This window comes from Penaeus monodon, chromosome 8, assembly GCF_015228065.2.
Source record: "Penaeus monodon isolate SGIC_2016 chromosome 8, NSTDA_Pmon_1, whole genome shotgun sequence".
In the NCBI taxonomy this organism is placed as follows: Eukaryota; Metazoa; Arthropoda; class Malacostraca; order Decapoda; family Penaeidae; genus Penaeus; species Penaeus monodon.
In genome coordinates, this window is record NC_051393.1 from 2,301,087 (window position 1) to 2,312,797 (window position 11,711).

The window sequence follows — 11,711 nt, forward strand, 5'->3', positions numbered from 1 at the left end:
GTTAATACATGCTGTGTTCTCATGCTACAGTGAGACAAGTTGGCAAGTCACATTGATAGCAGTTGCAGTGCCATGGTGCAACTTCTGCCCTTATGGCAACAAATGGGTCAGGCTCCCCTCTGCATCCTCTCTGGAAGGGGATTGCCATATACTGTATACTGTAAATACACAAAGACATTCATATTATTATTCAAATTTTCATAATCTTGTCATATTAGTGATTATATGTAATCATTTAGTTTTTGGAGTCTTCAATTTCCTGTATTCATTTAATTTCTAATAGCTATTTTTATATGAAACTATACTGTGAGGAAGTCTGCTATAGAAAGTTCCATCGTTGTATCACTTGGCTTGGAAGTTGTAAAGAGAATGTCATAATATTTTGCACTTTTTTGCATGCAGAGTGGGCTGAAGAAGTTGCTATCCTTCCTTCTCACCTGTGGCACAGGATGCAACAACATTGATCTCTTCTTCAGCTAAGATATGGTCACTGTAGAGATGTTCTCTGGGCCAATCCTGGGGCATATGTCAGGGATAACTAGGAGGCTCTCATTTGTGCTTTTGATATGATCTCGAATGGGTGTTGAAAGCTTTTGTTGGAGTCAGGATATAGTATTGGTTGAAGGATTGTGTTTTCCTTTTATGTATTTCACATGTATCAGTGTCTTCCAGTCTTTTGACAACACAGTGGCATTCATTTAAATTATTAGAAATATATACTTTTAATTTATTTTAAGATTATGTAGCCTCTTAATCATTTGAATGATTTATAGATGTGTCATTATTAGTTTGCCTTCTTTGCTGAGAAATTAAATAAAGGGCAAGACCTCAGTTTGATAGCCAGGGGCTCTCCCACACCAAAGATCTTTACAGGTATTAACCCCTAAGATCTGAGTGCTTTGCTGACCACATGTGGCCCAAAATCCAGGCAGTAGGCTTATTTGAGTTGCCATTTGAGTTGCCTACTGGCTTGGAGGCCAGGTGCACATGAACACTCATGGGCGATGTCAAGACTCCATGCCTTCCTTTTACAGTGTTAGTATCACTTTTCTACATAAGCATTTTTAGCTTTTTTTCCATTTTCTAATGTCTATATTTATTTGATAGGCTCTGTCCTTTCTTCAGACTCCATATCATCTCTCTAGGTAGCCTGTAAATTAATGTAAGAATAATAACAATCAGTAACATTTAATTCTTTGTGTCTTTTTTTTTATAATAAATTTTCTACAATACAACCTGTACCAATAGGATCCTGAGAATAGGATCCTGAGCATGGAAACAGTGTCCTCCCTGGAGCCAGTGCTCCTCTTGTCATGGCTCATGGATGGTACATTTATTGATGGAAATAATGCAAGAGCCCTTTACTAAATGCCCACTAATCACCCTCCAAGAGCTTTGTCCACTCAGGGGGAGTCATTTTGTTACCCTGGCCTTCAGCTGAAATTTTCATGACAACAATTTCCCATCTCCCCGGCCCTCAGCCAGATTTTTCCAAGACAGCAAGTTCACGTCACCTGCCCTTCATAATGCGGTGGTCACATCGTCCGGATCATAGGGGTTTCATAACAATCTCCATTCAGATTGTTATTCTCCTTCATTTCCTTATGATAACATCAAAGGTACCCACATTCAGCTTGAAATTCTTGCATGTTCTCAGAAATTGCATAGTAAATAGGGCCTGATTATTGATTTGAGAATCTCCCAGTGTTAGAGACAAGTAGCAGTAAGACAGGAGATTAATTGAGATCATGGATGGCAGGAGACCCCTGCTAGGGTAGCTCCAGACGTGAATTGTGCATGTAGATGGTTCAGTATACGGAATATGGATTAATGCTGGTAGTCACTGGACATACTGGCATAGCAGCAGCTGTAAGAAAACTGGTGAATTATGAATGTGTTCTTTGTGAATGTATGGAAATTTGTTTCTGATTGCAATGGTTAGTGGTATGACCATCTGTATTTACAAACAATTTAAATGCATAGGATTTAAAAAAAGACAGGTATTAATGTTTGATGGTGTAAAATGCAGTGAGTGAAGAATAGGATTCATATGACTTATGTTAAGTATGATTGAGAATGAAACCACAAAGATGTGTTTTGAAGTGGATAGGTTAAACAATGTTCCATTTTTTATTAAATGAAATTTCATCCATAACTTTTTAAAAGTTAAATTGAAAAACTTTTGAATAACTTAGAGGCTTGCAATGTCTTCACCACTGGCAATAAGACGTATATAAATCCATCTATCTTTCTAGGATTGAAGTCATTTTTATATAAGTTGCTGAAAGTTCATATTTCAATATGCTGTACTATCTCTGGACTCATCTACAAAACTATATACCCTTTGTAAACTAAACTTAATCATAAGATTTTAATATGTGAATGATAAAGCTGAACTGTGAGCTTTTGATTGTCCATTTATACTTAACCTTTATAGTATTCATGACATAGCTAAAATAACATTGCCTGAGTTTACTAGAATTACAAGAGAATCTTAGTTCCATTGCAGTAAAGGATATTGCTTGTGTAATTTATTTTCTGTTTTCATTGTACTTACAAGAAGCTAGTCAGTTTACAGGAAAGCAAGTCGATAAAAGGTTTATGGTCAGTATATAGAAATATAATGTGAAATATTGGTTGTTTGGAGAACTAAATATGGCTAATATCTGGCAATAGATTTGTAAAATTAGTGTAGAAATCTGAAATCTGATTATATGTTTCTCTTTAAGTAAAACATTTATGACTGCTGTTCTTTTTTATATTGGATTTCAGAAATATTCAAGAAAACGTGTTTAATACACTTGAATTCCACCGTCTCTTGCTCTTATAAATCATTCCAGGGATGATTAAGTCTGATTTTTAGTTCTCCATGCAAGTACCATGTTAAGTATAAGAACAGACTCTTCTAGCAAGAAAAGTCATGCAGATTTTAGTTGCCGGAGTTACAGTGTAAAGATATGATAATTTCAAGAGTTGTTAATGGTTTAAGAGTCTTTGGTGCACATGTATTTTTATTAGATTTTTCCTTTTGTACATTTCAGAGGTGAAGCTTAGGATTTTTAAAAAGTGGGATGTACACTGTCACACACTGTTGTGATTCAGATTAGCAAAAGACATTTTGACACCTCTGTCTATGGATGCATGGTTATCTAAATACTTAATGACCATGGTGTAGATTGTGTGTGTGTGTGTGTGTGTGTGTGTGTGTGTGTGTGTGTGTGTGTGTGTGTGTGTGTGTGTGTGTGTGTGTGTGTGTGTGTGTGTGTGTGTGTGTGTGCGCGCGTGCCTGCGTGCGTGCGTGGTGTGTGTGTGTGTGCGTGCGTGTGTGTGTGTGTGTGTGTGTGTGTGTGTGTGTGTGTGTGTGTGTGTGTGTGTCTGTGTTTGTGTGTGAAGATTTGAATCATCCTATTTTTATAAGCCTTTCCTATAATACATAGTTATGAGTTTTAACTATAAAACATTGACAAGGATTTTTTTCTGTATTACACATTTTAAAATTACTCTTTAGGTTTTTATTGGTGTGTGTGTGTGCGTGTGCGTGTGCATGTGTGTGCGTGTTGTGTGCGTGTGCGTGAGTGCGTGCGTGCCTGCCTGCATGCGTGCGTGCGTGCGTGCCTGCGTGCGTGCCTGCGTGCCTGCGTGCGTGCGTGTGTGTGTGTGTGTGTGTGTGTGTGTGTGTGTGTCTGTGTTTGTGTGTGAAGATTTGAATCATCCTATTTTTATAAGCCTTTCCTATAATACATAGTTATGAGTTTTAACTATAAAACATTGACAAGGATTTTTTTCTGTATTACACATTTTAAAATTACTCTTTAGGTTTTTATTGGTGGAGTTTCAGTTTTTGGAAGTTTTAGAATAAGTGTTCTTGGTTGGAAATTAACGAGTTGACGTATATTGAATGCTGTATTATTAGGTTTGTCTCTGGATTTTGCAACACTGGTGGTAAAGGTGTAGCTTTTTTTCTTATGTTTGAAATAATGTTGAATAATGAAACTGGGATTAAATTTTGAGAGCTTGCGGCATCACCAGTGCCCCCCGGTTGACTATCACAAAGGACGTGATTAGTGAGAATGAGAGAATGTATTACCCTGAGCTGGTAAATAATTGTTCAGAAGTCAGTTTTTGCTCCAGATAAGTCTTAATGGATATATATATATTTTTCAATTTAGAGATAGAGATATGTTTATGTATTGTTATGTAACTACTGTAAACTGTATGTATTGTTAAGTAACTATTGTATACTTTCATGACAAGCAACAGTGTGTAATGATTCCTTGAATGTAGCTGATCTTGCATGTTAATACAATATTAATTGATTATAAAACTAAAGTCCTTAACATTATTGATTTTTTTTTCTTTTCAGATTCTGAAGTAATATATTCTAAACTTATAGCTCCTCCTTTTCCCACTCCTCCTCCTCCTCCTCTCTCTCCCTCCCTCTCCCTCTCCCTCTCCCTCTCCCTCTCCCTCTCCCTCTCCCTCTCTCTCTCTCTCTCTCCCTCTCCCTCTCCCTCTCCCTCTCCCTCCCTCTCCCTCTCTCTCTCTCTCTCTCTCTCTCTCTCTCTCTCTCTCTCTCTCTCTCTCCCCCCCCCCTGCTCCCTGCCTCCCACCATGTTGACTATGCATTGCATATATCCAATTTAAGAAAGATTATGTAAATATTCTATACATTTGGTAGAGAGATTGTATATTGCTCTGAAACATCTGATATCTTTGAACTTCTTGTACAGTATATGTTTGGTATAAACGAATATAATAATTTCTTTATACACATTTTCATTCCCTTCATATCCTGTTTGATATGCAAAAAAATGTGTTTGTGATAATCAACTGTATCTTGTTTTTTTTTAGTGTTTATGTAATAAATTGTAATTCTTGTGAAGAGAAGTGTTTTTTGTGGAAGGTGGTTAGTGAGGGTTTGACCTTCAGGGAAAATGTTGATTGTCAAAGATGAATGGTAAAGGAAAGCCTAGATTTTTTATAAGATAGTATATGTAGCAGAGTTTGGAAGGAAAGATATTCATTCATTTAGTAAAAGATTGAGTTATTCCACGCTTGGATGTCCTGTTGTTCAGGATGCTGTGTAATGGTCTGCATCAAATTGTTATTACTCATACACTCACTCTCATTCTCACTCACACTCACACTCACTCGCTCTCACACTTGTACATAAAAAAAAAGTGCCACACACACACACACACACACACACACACACACACACACACACACACACACACACACACACACACACACACACACACACACACACACACACACATATACACACGCATGTACACACGCATGTACACACGCATGTACACACACACACACACACACACACACACACACACACACACACACACACACACACACACACACACACACACACACACACACACACACACACACACACACACACACACACACACACACACACACACACACACACACACACACACACACACACACACACACACACACACAAATGAGGCCGCGGTGGCCGAGTGGTTAGAGCGTCGGACTCAGGACAGTCACGGCGGCAATCTGAGATCAGTGTTCGAGTCACCGGCCGACGCGTTGTTCCCTTGGGCAATGAACTTCACCTCGATTGCCTACCTAACCACTGGGTGGCCAAGCCACCCCAAGTCAGTGCTGGTCCCAAGCCCGGATAAAATAGAGAGAATGATTACCTAAAAGGTAATACCAGCACTCTCCGTGAAAAGGAACTGGGGACCCTACCACATACTCACTCCAATATCATCATAACATGAAAACTACAATTAAGTATCATGCTGTGACCACGGCGGCTCAAACACGAACCTACCGTTAAAAAAAGAAGAAAAAAAAAATATATATATATGTTTATATATATATATATTTTTTTTTTTTACATGCAGGACATGGGCCTCTCTCAATTCATTACTGAGAGGTTATATGGCAGTGCCACCCTTGCCTGATTGGATGCCCTTCTTAATCAACCGCGGTGACTTCCCCAACGACGCATGCGCTCAAGGCGATATGTCGTTTTCTAGGTAGGCAATCAAGATGAAGTTCCGTGCCCAAGGGAACAACGCGCCGGCCGGTGACTCGAACTCTCGAACTCAGATTGCCGTCTGATGCTCTAACCACTCGTCCACCGCGGCCTTATATATATATATATATATATATATATATATATATATATATATATATATATATATATATATATATATATATGTAATACATATATATATATAATATATATAAAGGGTCAAGGGTCAATAGTTCGTACTGGGCTTAATAACGTACAAAGGCGCTAAAATGCTAACGTAGCGGCCTAGAGCTTCGTCGAAGCTGTGGGAACACTGCTACACGGCCGCCAGCTGAGCCAACCCTCATGAATTGGAACGCCTTAGAAAATAGCGGAAAGTTTTAAGTTCAATTTTGATATTTCTCTTGCATTTTATTTTTTTATTTTATTTTTTTCATTGTGTGTGTGTGTGTGTGTGTGTGTGTGTGTGTGTGTGTGTGTGTGTGTGTGTGTGTGTGTGTGTGTGTGTGTGTGTGTGTGTGTGTGTTGATGATGATGTTTATATGCTATTCTCGATTTACACGATAAGGGTTCCTAGAATTTGTTGTTACTTAGGCATGATATGTTCAAGTGTTTGGTTTGTGTTCCCGGTTTTGATTACCCAAAGATTTTTTTTTTTTTTTTTTTTTTTTTTTTTTTTTTTTTTTTTTTTTTTTTTTTGAGAGAGAGAGAGAGAGAGAGAGAGAGAGAGAGAGACAGAGAGAGAAAGACATAAAGAGAGAGAGAGATAGAGGGAGGGTTGCGAGTGTCACGAATCGTACATCTGCGTTTTAGAATGCACGTTACTTAGCCCATCCTAACGATCGTGCTATGCACCGTCGGTCTTATTAAGTATCAGTTTCCGAAGTGTGTATATTGTATTTATAAAATGTATGTGATTCCTTAAAACATTATATAAATCCTGTTAGAACACAGTTGGACATTGAAGTAATCCTTGTAGACCCACTCCAGTGATAATGCAAAATAGCAGGAAATAATATTAGCCAAGTCTTTTCCTCACATCTGGGCTTCTTTTCAACATGCCACAGGCCTACGCTAGACTGACAGGACCAAGCTCAGAGAGACATTTACTACAAAGTCCAGACTAATTGTAGCATTAGGGTAGCCTGTGTACGGTATGGGGCCAGACCCTTAACACTTCAGGTGAGTAGCGTGTGACTACATGTATAAATTTAAACGGACCTCGGAATTTTATTTAATTCTCCAGTGTTTGATGTTTTGTGTGTTTCCTTTTCAGGATGCATTGGTCATTTACGCGGTGTCATTTACTAAGATATTCTATGGACTTCCTAAGAAAGACTTCATGAGGTTAGCATATGAATATGCACTTGCCAACAAACTGCCAAAAATTCAACCTGTATGGCATCATGCAAAGTCAGCAACAAGGGACTAGTATTGAGGATTCATGGAGCGATGCCCCATTCTCAGTCTTAAAACGCCAGAAGGAATGGCACGAGCAATTAGTTTTAACGAAACTAATGTTGATACTTTCTTCACAGCTTATACCCAAGCTATTGCAGAAACATTCCTTTACACCTGGCAGGATCTTTAATATAAACGAGACAGGTCTGATAACATTTACGAAACCTGGAAGGGGAAGGTATTTTGTGGGAAAGGTAAACCAGTTGCTTCACAAATCCCAAGGGAGCTGGGGACCACCATGGTATTTGTTGGAATAATCAGCGTATCTGGTACATTCATCCTACCTGTGTTCATCATTCCTCGGAAAATATGGGATGTCACCTTCATGCGTGGAGCTATCGATGACTCAAAGGGCATCCTAAACCAGTCAGGTTGGGAATCTTTCCTAGAGACAGTAAAACATATTTAAGGAGAAAACGCTTTCTTTAGTTCTATTACCTTTGTCTCCTCATACTTCTGAAAAACTACAGCCCTTGGATGTGTGTATGGACCGTTTAAGGCCCGCTTGCGAACTCTTCAGTCTCTTTCGTCTCATGAACCCATATGTCCATGTTACAGGAAAAACTCTCAGAGATGGCATACAGGGCATGGATTGTTACTTGCACCCCTAAAATGTATTGAGTGGTTTCATGGCTACAGGAATTTGGCCTGTTAATCAACAGACTTTCTCCGGTGAAGACTTCTGTAGCGGTGAGTGAGGGACCTCTTTCCCAGGACCCTAATATGTCACTGGAATCCACAGACGATGAGCTACCTACCTCCAGCGTGACCGCTGTCCCATCAGCTCCTACTGAGACGATGTCATCTACAACACCCCGGGATATTTCAGCACTTTCACCTTAGAGCAGCGGTTCTTCAACGCCTTGTCACCAGATGTCAGGCCTATGCCTAAAGCACCAGCTAGACCACTTGGTAAAGGGAGAAAGACGGCCAAAGCGTGGCTAATAACAAAAAATGAAGTAGCAATTGCCACTTTAAAGGAGAAAGAAAGGAAGAAACAAGAGAAGTAAAAAAAAGGAGGAAGTGAAACAGGGAAAGCAACCAAAGTCATGGACATTATTCATGAAAAGAAGACCAGCAGTTTGCAACCTTTTAACCTGACAGACTCATCAGAACCGTCTGATGAAGTAGATATGGACATTCAACAATTAGACCAACGAATTGAGATTTTTTTTTTTTTGCGGACAAACAGCCGGAAAAAGACCTTGTTTTAGTAGAGCTCACACCAGAAGGAAGATCGAAGGGTTCAAGTATTCACCCTGTGGCCAAGGTCTTAAATGTCCATGAGGATAGTCCTTCATTCAAAGTTTCTTATCCCAGACGTCGTTTGAAGTCAACTAGCAAGGGCACGTTTGCATTGCCGTCGACTGCAGATGAAAGGATAGTGGATGGTAACAAAGTCAAGGGTGTTCTACAATCATCTGTGACACAAGCAACAAAGAGGCTTGCTAGATTGAACTCATCATTATTATATTCAGAAGCAGTTCAATAAGTTTATGCACATAAAAAATGAACCTCTTTTGCAGTCACGGAGATTGAAATATAGAGAGAGAGCTCATTATTTTTTTTCTTTTTCTTTTTTAATGGCAAGAACATTTTCTATGGTGCTATTGAGGCATAATCTAAAATCATCTTTAAGCCTTCCATTGTTTTTATACCCATTTGGTGGTGCCGTATGAACCATGGCACGTGTGTTATGGACCATACAAAATGTACCCCATTAGTTATTTCTTTATATTTCAATATTAAAAAAAGAAAAGAAAACCTTATGTCACAGCCATACATGTGAATTTGGTATACTTCTGACTACATTCTTGATTTTATGAATATTTTTCCACTAGTATGATATATAGCTCCTCTACCTCTGATTTGATAATTCATTACACGCACGCACACCCACGCACGCATGCATGTATGCACACACACACACACACACACACACACACACACACACACACACACACACACACACACACACACACACACACACACACACACACACACACACACACACACACACACACACACACACACCAGTTGATACAGACATACACATATATAGGTATTGTACGGATAGATAGATAAGCCGATATGGATAGACACGCATCTATTTCCTTCATGCATCGAGCCACACAACGTCTCTCCAACATACCAGTCTGTTCATTTACTAATCAATGTCGTTATCTGTATCTCCTCATATTCAGTTTCTCGTTAACCAACCCATCGAGAGGAACAAAAAATGAATTGGGGAATGAACGATAGATTCAAACCAGGTGAGGGAGGAGGAGGAAGAAGAAGAAGAAGAAGAAGAAGAAGAAGAAGAAGGAGAAGGAGAAGGAGAAGGAGAAGGAGAAGGAGAAGGAGAAGAGGGAGAGGAAGAAGAAGAGGAAGAGGAGGAAGATGAAAAGGAAGAAGAAGAAGAAGAAAAAGAGGAGGAGGAAGAGGAAGAAGAAGTGATAGGGCGGCACAATCAAGAGTCTCTTTGTTCTCATAGTGATAGGGAAGCACAATCAAGAATCTCTTTGTTCTTATAGTGATAGACGTTGATACCAGGAACCTAACTCCACCTTCGATAATTCTTCAAACCAAAGGAGAATAAAAGGAAGGAATACAGGGCCCGGATGCTTAAAAACGGTTCACATTGTTGTATCTCACAATGGAGCCGTTACCGTGTCGTAAGTCCATACTTGAAACAAAATTACGTAAAATTATGTAAGTTACAACTCGTACGGGTTTCAAATCGGATATAGAATAGTTTATTTCCCGATTACTTAGTCGACAAAAACTTTTATTTAACTAATATACCTTTTCCATCCTGAATACAGGGGAATTTTAACTATCTGGTATTTTCTTTGTCATACTTTTTCGTTATATCGAATCATATATAAGTTTAATGCAACTGAATATCCAGCTAAATAATGTTTTCTAGAATTATTAGTTACTGTCTTTGCAGCTGGTACTATCTGGACATGACGAAGGAAAAACATTTCCTACTCTGATCATTTTGTATGGTCTACCGTGTTCTGAAGCTACGCAAAAGTTACAGATTATCTACTTTGAATCGTTTCAGTATGTGAGCTGGACAACAAGACAGGTATGAAATATCAATTAAATACTCTAGATTATCCTCAGGTGCAGGGGCGTCACTTAAGGGCAGGGCAAAATCTAGTTCTGCAGGGCAAATTTTCTGGTATTTATAATTTATGATTTTCTACCAATAATACGATATATAATACTGATTGATGGTCCATTCCGGGCTACTTATAAAGAGCTAGTGAGCATTTTCTTTTTCGTGATTTGCAGGGCAAAAATTATTTTTTTCAGGGCAAATTTACCCGTCACCCCCCCAACTCATAACATGAAGTGACGCCCTTGCTCAGGAGGATGACATTTCTGAGAAATACTATCTTGGAAGAAAGGGAGGGAGGGAGGGAGGAAGAGAGAGAGAGAGAGAGAGAGAGAGAGAGAGAGAGAGAGAGAGAGAGAGAGAGAGAGAGAGAAAAGAGACTGAGAGAAAAAAAAGAAAGAGAGAGAGAGAGAGAGAAAAGAAAGAGAGAGAGAGAGAGACCCATCATTCCATCTTATCCTCTATCCACTTATCCATCTATTGTGCGGATAAATGGATCAGCATAGGTTAGATTCTCTCGCATGTGATACGTTGATTTCGCCGTAAGATAAGCTAATCCGAAGATCTTACAGCACTTTCCACTATCTTAGCTTTGGTAGCGTGTACAGGAGATATGAATAAATAGATAAATAGATAAGTCATAATAATCATTCGTGTGGTTTCATTTTGACGCACTGAAGCCATGATTTTTTTTTTTTTTTTTTTTTTCGAACTCATGGACGTTTTGAATGGGAGAGATTCGAACGAAAATTCATGAAAGTTATCGTATTAATATAGAGTGAACTGGTCATAAAAGAAGTATAATGATGCAAAATAGATAGAGAAAGATAAACAGATAGGAGGTACTAGAGGTCTTGATAAGGAGGAGAAAAATTGTGATGACTTCATGAATAATCCATGAATTCTGACATGCAAATGGCTGTTGCTCAGTATCGTTTGCTTACAAGCGAGAAGGAGCGGTTATTAAATACTCTCTCTCTCTCTCTCTCTCTCTCTCTCTCTCTCTCTCTCTCTCTCTCTCTCTTTCTCCACTCTCTCTCTTCTCTCCTCTTCTCTCTCTCTCTCTCTCTCTCTCTCTCTCTCTCTTTCTCT

The 11,711-nt window shown here is 38.9% G+C and overlaps 1 protein-coding gene and 1 long non-coding RNA gene across 2 annotated transcripts in view; both read left to right on the forward strand.

Moving 5' to 3' along the window:
- The window catches only part of LOC119576070 (ras-related protein Rab-33B-like), a 13,351-nt gene extending 10,819 nt beyond the window's left edge, over positions 1-2,532 (forward strand). Inside the window, exon 6 of the mRNA XM_037923601.1 lies at positions 1-2,532. This exon is cut by the window's left edge and continues 2,209 nt beyond it. The gene's annotated coding sequence lies outside the window, so the exon portion shown is untranslated.
- A 781-nt stretch (positions 2,533-3,313) lies between these two features.
- LOC119576071 lies at positions 3,314-4,767 on the forward strand. The gene is made up of 2 exons (XR_005229022.1): positions 3,314-3,508; positions 3,817-4,767. It is a non-coding gene; the product is annotated as an uncharacterized LOC119576071 (long non-coding RNA).
- The last annotated feature ends 6,944 nt before the right edge of the window (positions 4,768-11,711 follow it).